This window comes from Protopterus annectens, chromosome 9.part0 (genome assembly GCF_019279795.1).
Source record: "Protopterus annectens isolate FY-2018-M chromosome 9.part0, PAN1.0, whole genome shotgun sequence".
In the NCBI taxonomy this organism is placed as follows: Eukaryota; Metazoa; Chordata; order Ceratodontiformes; family Protopteridae; genus Protopterus; species Protopterus annectens.
Window position 1 is genome coordinate 626,087,614 of NC_056743.1, and position 14,907 is coordinate 626,102,520.

Sequence of the window (14,907 nt, forward strand, 5' to 3'; positions counted from 1 at the left end):
CTAGTAATTTCTCCCCTGCAGGTGCAAGTAGTTGTTATATCATGTTAGTGCATCTTCACCTCACCTATTACATTCCAGGATATCTTTATCCTTTTGGTTGCCAGTCTTATTGCACATGGTATTCAATGGCAGTGCAGGAACTGGCTAACTTTCAGACAACCAGATTCTATTGCTCCGACATGACATAATTTGTAAGCTGAAGGCCACCATCTCATTTACACAGATGGTCAACAAACAGATAAACTCACCCACACCTCCATAAGATCACACCAAACCAATATATGCTGAAGCTGTACAAAATATATATACCCATGCTTCCAAGAATCAGGACTAAAAAGCTTTGATGGCTAGTACAACTCCAGCATACTCGTATAACTCTGCACATCACCAAGCTGCAGACTGCGAACCTTCCACTGCCACTAAGTGTGTGTGCCCAAGTAGAAATGTCCTAGTAACTGGTGACTTCATCATTAGGCACACTGATTCTACATTCACTGGGTGACATTTAATTATTTTTGGTGCCAGTATCTGTGGCATCATGAGAACCCACAGTCTCTCAAACACGATAAATATGACTATGACCTGGTAGTGGCTCATGTAGATATGAATGACCTGAGGGGCACAACCAAAAAGGCCATTCACTGGAACATGCTGGAGCTTGCAATGAATGCTCCAAATGCAGGTAAAACATTGGCCCTGTGTGCAGTCCTACCATCAAGCAAAATAATAGCCATATACACCAGAAAATAATTGGCCTTAACAATTGGCTAAGCAGCTGGAGACTTTCTATGGGGATCCAGTATGTGTCGGCTTTGGAAGAGATGATAGCACAAATTGCTTCACTGAGGATGGCTGCACTTTTTATTCCATGGTTTTTACATACTGGCAAAAGCACTTGCTGCTCCCATAGTGCCCTTTTTAGGCAAATCCCACTTTCTGGACATTCCAACCAAAACCACAGCTGGCTCATTTGTCACCTGGTGCCACTCCCTGAGCTAAGGAGGAGTGCCTGGTCTGAAAGCCCGACATCCTCATGCTCTGAATGTCAGCAAAAAAGAAAAAATGTCCCTGTCCCAAGATCTGGCACTCCTCCTTCTCTCAGGACAGTCAAATCCCAACATACTACATCCTCACACTCTACATGAAAACAAAAAAGTCCCTTCTCTGATATTGCATTCCTCCCATCTCCAAGGAGGAGCCTCATGTCATAAGACTATCACACTCTACTGTCATGTTTACATGATAACGCAAATGTAAAAAGCAAACAAAAAAATGGATCTTTCAATTCTGCCTGCTGTCACCTTGCACCCAGGGTGGCTGCCCATTTGCCCTATCCTAGCTACGCTTCTCATTCCAACATAACAAAAAGAATTACAGTAAATTGCAATCCAGACCACATTAAGATTGTTCTGCACATTGCAAGAAATCTTAACAATTATTTGATGGATCTCAAAACTTTCCTAAAACTAAAACACATCTGTATCTGTGTTGTAACAAAAACTTGGTTTCAGTGAAGACAGTGCACTTCCACTTTATTGAGTTTCAATGCATGTCATGCATTCAGACCTGCTGAAAACTGCAATGTGGTATCAATATTTATGTGAGGCCCAGTTATCTATAGGCAAATTCTCTATGACCCACAAACAGGACCTAATGAACTGTTTAATTTATCCTAAACAAGACAAATTATCAGTTCATAACCTGCTACAGGTCACACTCCATGTCCACAAATGATCGCAGAAGTTTTCTAACTGTACTTACTGAAGCACCTCTAAATAAAAATACTTTTCTGATGAGCAATTTCATCATCATCTTCATTATCATCAGCCCCCCTTTTTCTACATGGGGTTGGGGTATTGTGTTAACTGTCGCCAACTCTCTTGGTTCAGTGCCACACTCCTGCCTTCTTCAAGACTTATGCCTGACTGTCACAGATATTCTTTCACACAATCCATCCACCACCTTTCAACCTATCGCCATACTTTCGCCACTCTCAAAAATGCTTGAACATTGCATCCACAAACAGCTGCATGGATTACCTTACTCATAGGAACCTGATCACCCCTACCCAGCACGGCTTCCGCCCACACCACAGCAGCAGTACTGCTCTCATTTCTTTTGCCAGTGCTATTTTCCTAGCTAGAGATAACAATAAACTTGTGTCCTGCCTACTCTTAGATCTGTCAAAAGCTTTTGATAGGGTCTCCCACCCTATACTCTTCACGAAGCTATCCCAACTCAACCTTTCCACAGCAACAATCGCCTGGTTTAAGAGGCTTACTCATTGGCAGCAGTCCATCAAATGGCTCTCTGCTATTTCTCCCCATCAATACTGGCATCCCACAAGGCTCTATTCTTGGACCCCTTCTTTTTAATACTTTTACTAATTAACTACATAAATCATGTCCACAGTCTTCCCTTATACAGTATACTGATGACTTTACTATTATATCTGTAGGTGACAATCCAACAGAACTCCTTACCATTACACAAACATCATACAATCATACTGAAACGTGGCTTACTAACAATCAACTAATACTCAATCCTAAAAAGACAAAACTCTTACTTTTTCTCCCAAAACCCCTCTACCACCTCAAATCCTCATTTAACATATTTTCACTGAATAATACTAACATCATCCCTGTTAGTTAGACTAAGCTCCTTGGACTAATCATCGATGGCCAACTGAAATTTGACTTTCATATGCATCACTCTATTAAGAAAACTCACCAAAAGCTTGGCCTCCAATATAGAAACAAAAGGTTCCTGACCTCTGACTCCAGAATGTCACTAGTCAATGCTTACCTTCTTCCCAACCTTTTCTACAGCTAGCAAATATTTACAAATCTTCAGTCTTCTCTTGTCACTAAACTTGACTCTACCTACAACAAAGTAGCTAGATTTGCTACTAATCTGCCATCCAAATCTCACCACTGTCATGCCTGCAGGTTACGCAATTGGCTAGAGTCCCTAAGCAACTTAAAAGTTGCTCGTCATCCACTCCATCATCAATAAACCTTCTTCCTGCCCTAGTATTTCATCACTACTCTCATTTCATATCCCTCCCCAACCTCTAAGGAGCTCTGTTCAATATTTGTTACAGATTTATAAACCTAAAAATTTAGTTGGACAGAATCTATATAGCTACTCACCTGCCATTCAATGGAACAAGCTTCCCATGGCCTTGGAAGCATACCTCAAGTCTACAAATTTAAGAGATCTCTCAAAGAATATCTAAACCACACCCAGATATGTCACTGTAACCAGCGTACCTGAAGATGGTCCTTACTCTAGCTCTTCTCTTTTTTATCCTTCTCTCCTTCCTAACCACTTTCCCCCTTTACTTTTTGCATTGCTTTGACTTCTTCTCCACCTAACCTGCTTCTTCATTCTAAGAGTCACTTAACTCTCTTATTACTTCTCGTCTCTGCATTTGATTTCTGCTCTACTATATCTTAGCCTATTACTAATAATTTACACCTTCTGTTGATTTTAATTTGTAACTGGTCAACGTACTGAATTGCGTTCTCGACTATTCTGTGTGTCAGTTCCACTTATATGTTTTCCTGTCTATTTAAAATGTACACTAGTTTCTCTTGTCTTTTTTTTATCATTAAGTTATATACTATTAACCTTTCTGTATTACATATTTAATGCAATATATATATTTTATTCATATTTGTACTATGGAGCTTTTCTCCCCGGTCCTTCACTGAAAAAGGGCTTTGTCCCAGTCAGACTTTCCTGGTCAACAAATGTAAAATAAAGTAGCAGCGTGTGTCATAAGTACAAAAAAAGAGGATAAAGGAAGGACAGGGAGAAAGTACAGTTGTGTACACTTACCATAAATGTAGATGTTTGAGTGTATTCACTGTTGCAGTCATCACTATTCCTGCCAGAGTAGACCTCGGCTGGCCCGAATATCAGAGACTTAGTATTTCTGCGTCGGTTGCTGTCACTTCAGGACTGACGTCAGGTTGTCAGTAGTATAAAGTAAGGCAGCTGATGCCATTACATCAGTTTTTCTTGCCCTAACCTGTCAGAAGCCCCGAAGAAAGAGTCAGGTTCTGGTGGAAGAACCCCACCAGTAGAAAGTAAATACTAATATGTCCCTTGTAAGGAAAAAGGAGAAAAAAAGGGGATGGATGGAGGGAGGGAAACCAGGACTGCAGCAGTGAATACACTCAAAACATCTACATTTATGGTAGGTACACAACTGTACTATGTTCTTCGTGTTTCACTGGTGCAGTCATCACATTTGGGTTGATTCCCAAAGCTGTGGAAATGGGTGGAGGCAGTCAAGTAAACTAGGGGCTGGCTAGGTTGCCCTGCAAGACTGCAGAGGCTAACCCTACAATGGATTTGGGGAAGAGAGGCAGGTGGTAATGTTTGGTAAAAGTGTGAACAGATGTCCAGGTGGCAGCCTCCAGGATGTCCCTGGTTGAGATTCCTCTGAGGAAAGCTGCAGAGGTGGAGGCTGCACTGGTGGAGTGAGTCCTGACCCCCTTGAGGGGAGGCTTTCCATGTTGTTTGTAGCAGAAATGGATGCAGTGTGCTATCCATTTGGAAATGGTTTGTTTGGAGATGGCTTTGGCTTCTGCCCCTGTAGCAAAGCTAACCAGTAATTGATCACACTTTCTGAAGGATTTAGTCCTGTCTAGATAGAATCTGAGCTGTCTGTGCACATCTAGAGAGTGCAGGATCCTTTCTCCCTTGTTCTGGGGATTTGGAAAAAAGGTGGGCAAATGAATGGATTGGTTGAGAGCCACACTGGACACCACCTTGGGCATGAAGGATGGGTTAATCCTGAGGGATACCTTGTCAGCATGGAAGATGATGAAGGGTTCCCACAGCCATGAGTGCTTGCAGCTCGGAAACTCTTCTGACTGAAGTGATGACCAGAAGGAAAGCTGTCTTCCAGGAAAGAAATTTTAGCTCTGCAGAAGAAACTGGTTAGAAGGGGGACAGGGTGAGCTTTTCTAACACAAAGTTAAGGTCCCAAGCTGGGGTTGGTGCTCTTCTGGGTGGCCTCAAGTTGCTAGCCCCTCTTAGGAACTGTTTGATCAAAGGGTGTGAGAAAAGGGGTTGCTCAGTGGGAAAATGAGCAGAGATAGCAGAGGCATGAATTTTAATAGAGGAAAAAGACAGGCCACTGTGTAGCAGGTCAGCTAAGTATTCCAAGATGAGAGAGAGGGAGGGCTGTGCCGTATTGGCTCCCTTAGCCTGAATCCAAGTGCAGAACCTTTTCCATTTGTCAGCATAAGACATTCTAGTTCTAGGGTATCTGGCCTCATGTATAACATCTAAAACTTGTTTAATGAGGTTGGCAGATTGATTGGGGGTTAGGGAATAAGCCAAGCTGCCAAATTGAGTGTCTACAATTGGGGATGCAAGAATCCCCCCTTCCCTCTGGGTCAGGAGGTTTGGAATCTGAGGAAGATGCCATGAAGGCAGTAGGAACAGGCTGCGCAGCATGGGGTACCAGTGCTGGCAAGGCCAGCCTGGAGCTATAAGAATGGTTCTTGTTTTTTTCTCCTTTATTTTGAGCAGTACCCTGGGAATGAGAGGTAGTGGAGGAAAGGCATAGATCAATAAATTGACCCAGGGGAAGGACAGGGCATCCACTTTTCAAGCCATGCAGAGATGCTTCCTGGTGCAGAATTTGCTGAGCTGATGGTTGGTGTAGGAGGCAAAGAGGTCGACCTACGGGGTGCCCCATTTCTGAGTTATTAGGGTGAAGGTTCTTCTGTTGAGCTGCCACTTGTGTGGGTCCAGCAGATTTCTGCTTAATTGGTCTGCCAGAGAGTTGAGACAACCTGGTAGGAATTGTGCTAACAGGTAGAGTTGCATGGCAGAGGCTGTGTGCCAAAGGGTCATGGCCAGCCTGCATAGAGAGTAGGAGTGAGTCCCTCCCTGCTTGTTGATGTACCACATCACAGTGGTGTTGTCTGTTTTGATTAGGAGAGCCCCTGGGGAGAGAAGGGTTTTGAAAGCTATCAAGGTGTGCTGGACAGCCATCATCTCTTTTTGGTTGATGTGCAGAGGGATTTGCTGTGGGCTCCATTGGCCCTGTATGCACCTGCCGTTCAGGTGTGCACCCCAGGCATAGTCTGATGCATCTGTGGTGAGGGTCTGGGTGGTGAGAATGGTAGTCCCTTGTTGTGGGAGCATGCTGTTGCCCACCAAAGAAAATCTTTTCTGAGGCAAAGAATTATAGGTATAAGTCTCCAGGTCTTGAGAGTGTTGACACCAAAGGGTTTTTAAGTACCATTGAAGTTTCCTCATATGCAGTTTGGCATAAGGAATGAGGAGTATGCAAGATGCCATGAACCCCAGAACTTGCAGGACTTTCCTTGCAGATAGCTGGTGTCTGGTGGCTAGTTGAGAGAAGTAGGCTGTCAGGAAAATTTGCTTTTCTGGTGTAAGGAATGCTATCTGGGATGCTGTGTCCAGGCTTGCTCCCAGGAATATAATCCTTTGGGTGGGTACCTTTTCGTTGAGTGTGTACCCTAGGGAGGTTAGTAAGGACTTGACAAAGGCCAGGTGCTTGAGCAGCTTTTCCTGGCTGTCTGCCTGAATTAGGCAGTTGTTTAAGTATGGGTAAATCTGGATATTCCTTTGTCTGCAAAAGGCTATGGCCGGAGCCAGACATTTTGTGAAAACTCTGGGAGCAGTAGATAAGCCAAAGGGAAGTGCAGAGAACTGAAAGTGCTGAGATCCAGCCCTGAAACTTAGATATTTTCTGCATGAGTCCCTGATAGGAATGTGGAGGTAGGCCTCATTTAGATCTAAGGTGGCTAGCCAAGCATCCTTGCAGGGTGAGTATTTTGAATTTTGGGATCACCAGGAAGGTGTTTAGAATGGATAGATCGAGGATGGGTGCCAGGTGCCCTCTTTTCTGGGTACCAGAAAAAGTCTGGTGTAAAAACCTTGGCCTGTCTGTTCTGCAGGAACGTGCTCTACAGCCCTCATAGAGGGCAGGGAAAGGACTTGCTTCTGTGTCTCTGCTCACTGGTTTGGAGGAAGATCTGGGAACCCTTTTGGGGTTGGAAGGGTGTGGAAAGAAAAGTTGTATCCCTAGGACACTAAGTTGAGAACCCAGTGGTCGTTGGTAATAGTGGCCCAGGTACTTGCATGAAAGGAGAGTTTTCCTCCTAGGGGTAAGTGAATGTGGGCAGAGGGATGGGGGTTGGTGGAGGTGAGTCATTGTGAGTTTTTACCATAAGGGGGTGGCTTAGAACTCCCTTGTTTTGAAGTGGAGGTAGTCCGCTGCTTAGATCTCTGCATTCCCTGTGGCTGGGTCTGGTTCCCCGGGGTCTGGGCTGAACTGGTTTAGTGGGAGCAGGAAAGGACCAGTGTTTGGTTGGACAATGCCTGTTGAACCTGGGTGGCTGGACCTGTAGGAAATCCTTAATTGTCTGAATAGATTTTTGCTTTTTCTTCCATCTTTTCTAAGACTTCTTCTGCCTTAGTGCCAAATAAGTTGTCTTTGTGCAAGGGGGCATCCAACAATTTAGATTTGACATGGTCTGGCAAGGGCTGTTCCTTAAGCTATGCATGCCTTCTAAGGACAGATCTGGTGACTGCTGCCCTGCAAGAAGCTTCTAGGGCGTCAAAACCACAGTACAAGGTGTGTTTAGTTACTTGCCTTGCAGAAGGCATTAACTCTTGTAACTCTTTAGATTCTGCACAAGCAGGAAAGGAACACATTTTTTGTTTGAGGAGTTCCAGGGTATGTTGCTGAAATTTTAGCATATGTAACTGACAATTTAGTGCCCTGATAGCAAGAGTAGCTGAGGTGTATACTTTTTTACCCCATCTGTCTAGTGCTCGGGAATCCCTATCTGAGGGGGGTGGGATTCTTAGCAGAGGTAGCTTTAATCCCTTTAGGCTCTTGAGAAATGACCTCAGGGTCACCAGTAGGATTTTTAAAAAGAAATTTGTGAGAGTCAGGGACTCTGTAGTACCTGTCTGGTTTTCTGGGTGTCAGAAGTCAAGCTGGATTACAGGAAAACATCCTCCACAACATACAGGACTGGGGGGATGGCCAAGAGTCTGTGCTGTGGAAGATCTAAGAATTCTCTGAGTCTCTTTTTAGACTTAGGGTAGTCCTAACTCTCCCAATGGAAATGCTCTCTTAAGGTATGAAGGGTTTCCCCAAAGGAAAAATCCTCTGGGGGAGAGGCTGAAGGGATGGAATCCTCTGCATCAGAATCCTCATAAGTAGAGAGGGGTTGCATGTCTTCATATTCAGATGCATCAGAGTCATCTGACTGTTGTTCAGACTAAAATACAGGGGACAGATCTCTTTCCCTTTTGGAGGGGGTATCTTGGTTTCCCCTGATAAGCATGATAAGGTCTTCTGCCATTTTAAGCATTTGAGAATGAGGCAAGGAAGCAGGTGCCTGAGATTGGGTCATCGGTTTCTTGGTTGTGGTTCATACCCTGGGCCTAAGAAACTCATTTGTTTTTGAAAGAACGGTATTCGCGAAAGAAGACATCGGTTTGTGTCAAGAATATGTATTGCGAAGGACTTCCACAGAAGCCGGTGCCTACTCAGCGGCTCTGGACCCATCCAAGGGAGAGACAATCAGAGGATCCTTAGTCGAAGAAGAGTTTTGCGGCATACCAGACTCCAAAAGGGTCTCGGTAGTGGCCTGCGAATCCACAGAAGTGGGCATCAGGGGTTGCGAAAGCACCTCACTGAAGACAGAAGAACTGAAGATTAGCTTAACAGGAGTGTCGTCAGTAGGTTTGGACCTGTGCGGTCTGTCTGTCTTTATCTATACGTTTTTTTCAGAAGATGTGCTGTCGGATGGCTTACCGAAGATTACAGGAGTTCAAGGACTGTAAGCGAAAATATCTAACTACAGTAAGGGCCTGACGACGGATAGTTCTGGTGTTGAACATAGCACAGAAGCGACAGCAGGGAATGTCGTGGTCTGGGCCTAAACAAGTGACGCAGTAAGAATGAAGTCTCGGTGTCGGATTTGCTTTCCATGGGTGAGACAATTGTTAACTTTTCCTGACATCAGTTATTGCAAGAAAAAAGGATCCCCAATGGGGTACTCAGCTTTAGCAGACTTTGGCTTCAATTTGGTAGTCGAAACTCGGGTAGTGGCCGACTGGCACTCATGCAAACTGCTTCTGCTTTGGCCTCCATGGCAAGAAAGACTGATGTAATGGCATCGGCTGGCTTACTTTATACTACTGATGACCTGACGTCAGTCTTGAAGCGACAGCAACCGATGCAGAAATACTAAGCCTCTGGTATTCGGGCCGGCCGAGGGCTACCCTGGCAGGGTTAACCCAAATGTGAAGACTGCAACAGTGAAACATCTCATTTGAAATTATGTGCTCAAGTTTTGCAAGATGGCTCTCTATGAGAATTACCATAATAAGTACAAAGTCAAAGCAGTTTTTTAAAGCTTTTGTTTTTCCTTGTGTCTCAAAACCATCTAGTTGGTTCCCTCAGTCCTACCCCAGCTATCCCTTTAGGACAAGAGTACATCATGACATGGCCATTATGCAGGCATTTATCAAATTTATCAAATGCTACCCTGTGACAAACCCCTTTCATAATTCCTTCCCCCAAGATGAACAGGCAATGGCTCTTCATATCTCCACCCCCAAGACCTCCTTCAGTGCCCCAGCCACTACAGTGTCAGTATTTCCAGCCATACTAAAAATTAAACACATTTTAGGTTAACATACACAACACTAGTGTACGTAGCATTTATTTAATTTACTTGGATAAGTTGGCAACAATTTTTTGATACTGTTTAGTATTTTATTGTCAGAATGAGACAGTATTCTGAATTTTAACATGCATTTTATGTGTCTAACAAATAGGTGGGGTTGGTGCAATACTATGCAATTTTAATTGGTGTTTAAAGGAATTTTAACCTACCAGTTATTTTTAATTGTTTAATTGATTTACAGGGAGGGGTATAAAAAGGCTGAGTTAGTAATGTTCATTGTTCTGAGGAAACCCAACAGCAATTGGATGAAAGCGCTTAAACTGTGAATTGTGAATCATGAATAAAGAAGTGTGCAACATTCCTGGTGTCCTGGGTGCCTTCATATTTGTGAACGAAAAATACATCACATTATCTCCAACCCACCAAGGTGGGGGGCTACACCCACCACGTCACCCATACCCCCCCAACAAAATATACCAACTCTGGGATCACACTACAGTGGGGACAGGGGCAAATTTTCCCATGTTGGCCAACTGGTTACTTATCATGAGAAACGTTTTGGCAATGTGCTCCTTCTTTAAACTGAAGTTTTGGTGCTCTCGTCTCAGCGATGTCATCTTCGGGTAAGCGGTCTTTCATTTATTTGAAGTAGATCCAGATATATATGTGTGTGTGTGTGTGTGTGTGTGTGTGTGTGTGTGTATATATATATATATATATATATATATATATATATATATATATATATTATATATATATATATATGTGTGTGTGTGTGTATATATATATATATATATATATATATATATATATGTGTGTGTGTGTGTGTGTGTGTGTGTGTATATATATATATATATATGTGTGTGTGTGTGTGTGTGTGTGTGTGTGTGTGTATATATATATATATATATATATATATATATATATATATATATGTGTGTGTGTGTATATATATATATATATATATATATGTGTGTGTGTGTGTGTGTGTGTGTGTGTGTGTGTGTGTATATATATATATATATATATATATATATATATATATATATATATATATATATATATATATATATATACACATACATACACACGTGCACGCACACAGATATTACACATACATACACATATATATATATAAACCTACACGTATACACACACACCAGACTCCAAACTATTTCTGCTATAAGAAACTGTGTAAAAGAAACAATGTAACTTTAATATGTTACCTACCTATGTAGTTGTGCTGGACCTCTCTGCCTGGGCCACCACTGAAAAGGGGCTTTGCTTAGTCAGACTTTCCCAGTCAACAAAGACAAATAAAATAAACTGGTGTGGTAATCCAGACTTAGTGGTGTAGATGGTAAACACATGGACAGACAATGGACCACCAGAAATTTAAGATATGCATTCATACATTAATCAGAGTCTGTTACTCTATTTTTAATCAGATTAATTCTTAATTATTTTATTTAACAATTTTAAACAGGCAGCCCATTGAGACACTAGGACAGCTTCCTAAGGGTGACTTGGAAGCACAAAGATAGTGTGTTTAACTGGACATAGTATGCAAGTAAAGGTGCATGAGATTCTAACACTGGACATAGTATGCAAGTAAAGGTGCATGACATTCTAACACTGGACATAGTATGCAAGTAAAGGTGTATGACATTCTAACACTGGACATAGTATGCAAGTAAAGGTGCATGAGATTCTAACATTGGACATAGTATGCAAGTAAAGGTGCATGAAATTCTAACACTGGACATAGTATGCAAGTAAAGGTGCATGAGATTCTAACACAGGACATAGTATGCAAGTAAAGGTGCATGAGATTCTAACACTGGACATAGAATCTCATGCGTTCTAATACTAACACTGGACATAGTATGCAAGTAAAAATGCATGTGATTCTAACACTGGACATAGTATGCAAGTAAAGGTGCATAAGATTCTAACACTGGACATAGTATGCAAGTAAAGGTGCATGAGATTCTAACACTGGACATAGTATGCAAGTAAAGGTGCATGAGATTCTAACACTGGACATAGTATGCAAGTAAAGGTGCATGAGATTCTAACACTGGACATAGTATGCAAGTAAAGGTGCATGAGATTCTAACACTGGACACAGTATGCAAGTAAAGGTGCATGAGATTCTAACACTGGACACAGTATGCAAGTAAAGGTGCATGAGATTCTAACACTGGACACAGTATGCAAGTAAAGGTGCATGAGATTCTAACACTGGACACAGTATGCAAGTAAAGGTGCATGAGATTCTAACACTGGGCATAGTATGCAAGTAAAGGTGCATGAGATTCTAACACTGGACATAGTATGCAAGTAAAGGTGCATGAGATTCTAACACTGGACATAGTATGCAAGTAAAGGTGCATGAGATTCTAACACTGGACATAGTATGCAAGTAAAGGTGCATGAGATTCTAACACTGGACATAGTATGCAAGTAAAGGTGCATGAGATTCTAACACTGGACACAGTATGCAAGTAAAGGTGCATGAGATTCTAACACTGGACACAGTATGCAAGTAAAGGTGCATGAGATTCTAACACTGGACACAGTATGCAAGTAAAGGTGCATGAGATTCTAACACTGGACACAGTATGCAAGTAAAGGTGCATGAGATTCTAACACTGGACACAGTATGCAAGTAAAGGTGCATGAGATTCTAACACTGGACACAGTATGCAAGTAAAGGTGCATGAGATTCTAACACTGGACACAGTATGCAAGTAAAGGTGCATGAGATTCTAACACTGGATACAGTATGCAAGTAAAGGTGCATGAGATTCCAACACTGGACAAAGTATGCAAGTAAAGGTGCAAGAGATTCTAACACTGGACATATTATGCAAGCAAAGGTGCATGAGATTCTAACACTGGACATAGTATGCAAGTAAAGGTGCATGAGATTCTAACACTGGACATAGTATGCAAGTAAAGGTGCATGAGATTCTAACACTGGACACAGTATGCAAGTAAAGGTGCATGAGATTCTAACACTGGACACAGTATGCAAGTAAAGGTGCATGAGATTCTAACACTGGACACAGTATGCAAGTAAAGGTGCATGAGATTCTAACACTGGACACAGTATGCAAGTAAAGGTGCATGAGATTCTAACACTGGATACAGTATGCAAGTAAAGGTGCATGAGATTCCAACACTGGACAAAGTATGCAAGTAAAGGTGCAAGAGATTCTAACACTGGACATATTATGCAAGCAAAGGTGCATGAGATACTAACACTGGACACAGTATGCAAGTAAAGGTGCATGAGATTCTAACACTGGACACAGTATGCAAGTAAAGGTGCATGAGATTCTAACACTGGACATAGTATGCAAGTAAAGGTGCATGAGATTCTAACACTGGACATAGTATGCAAGTAAAGGTGCATGAGATTCTAACACTGGACATAGTATGCAAGTAAAGGTGCATGAGATTCTAACACTGGACATAGTATGCAAGTAAAGGTGCATGAGATTCTAACACTGGACATAGTATGCAAGTAAAGTTGCCTGAGATTCTAACACTGGACATAGTATGCAAGTAAAGGTGCATGAGATTCTAACACTGGACATAGTATGCAAGTAAAGGTGCATGACATTCTAACACTGGACATAGTATGCAAGTAAAGGTGCATGAGATTCTAACACTGGACATAGTATGCAAGTAAAGGTGCATGAGATTCTAACACTGGACATAGTATGCAAGTAAAGGTGCATGAGATTCTAACACTGGACATAGTATGCAAGTAAAGGTGCATGACATTCTAACACTGGACATAGTATGCAAGTAAAGGTGCATGAGATTCTAACACTGGACACAGTATGCAAGTAAAGGTGCATGAGATTCTAACACTGGACACAGTATGCAAGTAAAGGTGCATGAGATTCTAACACTGGACATAGCATGCAAGTAAAGGTGCATGAGATTCTAACACTGGACATAGCATGCAAGTAAAGGTGCATGAGATTCTAACACTGGACATAGTATGCAAGTAAAGGTGCATGAGATTCTAACACTGGACATAGTATGCAAGTAAAGGTGCATGAGATTCTAACACTGGACATAGTATGCAAGTAAAGGTGCATGAGATTCTAACACTGGACATAGTATGCAAGTAAAGGTGCATGAGATTCTAACACTGGACATAGTATGCAAGTAAAGGTGCATGAGATTCTAACACTGGACATAGTATGCAAGTAAAGGTGCATGAGATTCTAACACTGGACATAGTATGCAAGTAAAGGTGCATGAGATTCTAACACTGGACATAGTATGCAAGTAAAGGTGCATGAGATTCTAACACTGGACATAGTATGCAAGTAAAGGTGCATGAGATTCTAACACTGGACATAGTATGCAAGTAAAGGTGCATGAGATTCTAACACTGGACATAGTATGCAAGTAAAGGTGCATGAGATTCTAACACTGGACATAGTATGCAAGTAAAGGTGCATGAGATTCTAACACTGGACACAGTATGCAAGTAAAGGTGCATGAGATTCTAACACTGGACACAGTATGCAAGTAAAGGTGCATGAGATTCTAACACTGGACACAGTATGCAAGTAAAGGTGCATGAGATTCTAACACTGGACATAGTATGCAAGTAAAGGTGCATGAGATTCTAACACTGGACATAGTATGCAAGTAAAGGTGCATGAGATTCTAACACTGGACATAGTATGCAAGTAAAGGTGCATGAGATTCTAACACTGGACACAGTATGCAAGTAAAGGTGCATGAGATTCTAACACTGGACATAGTATGCAAGTAAAGGTGCATGAGATTCTAACACTGGACACAGTATGCAAGTAAAGGTGCATGAGATTCTAACACTGGACACAGTATGCAAGTAAAGGTGCATGAGATTCTAACACTGGACACAGTATGCAAGTAAAGGTGCATGAGATTCTAACACTGGACACAGTATGCAAGTAAAGGTGCATGAGATTCTAACACTGGACACAGTATGCAAGTAAAGGTGCATGAGATTCTAACACTGGACACAGTATGCAAGTAAAGGTGCATGAGATTCTAACACTGGACATAGTATGCAAGTAAAGGTGCATGAGATTCTAACACTGGACATAGTATGCAAGTAAAGGTGCATGAGATTCTAACACTGGACATAGTATGCAAGTAAAGGTGCATGAGATTCTAACACTGGACA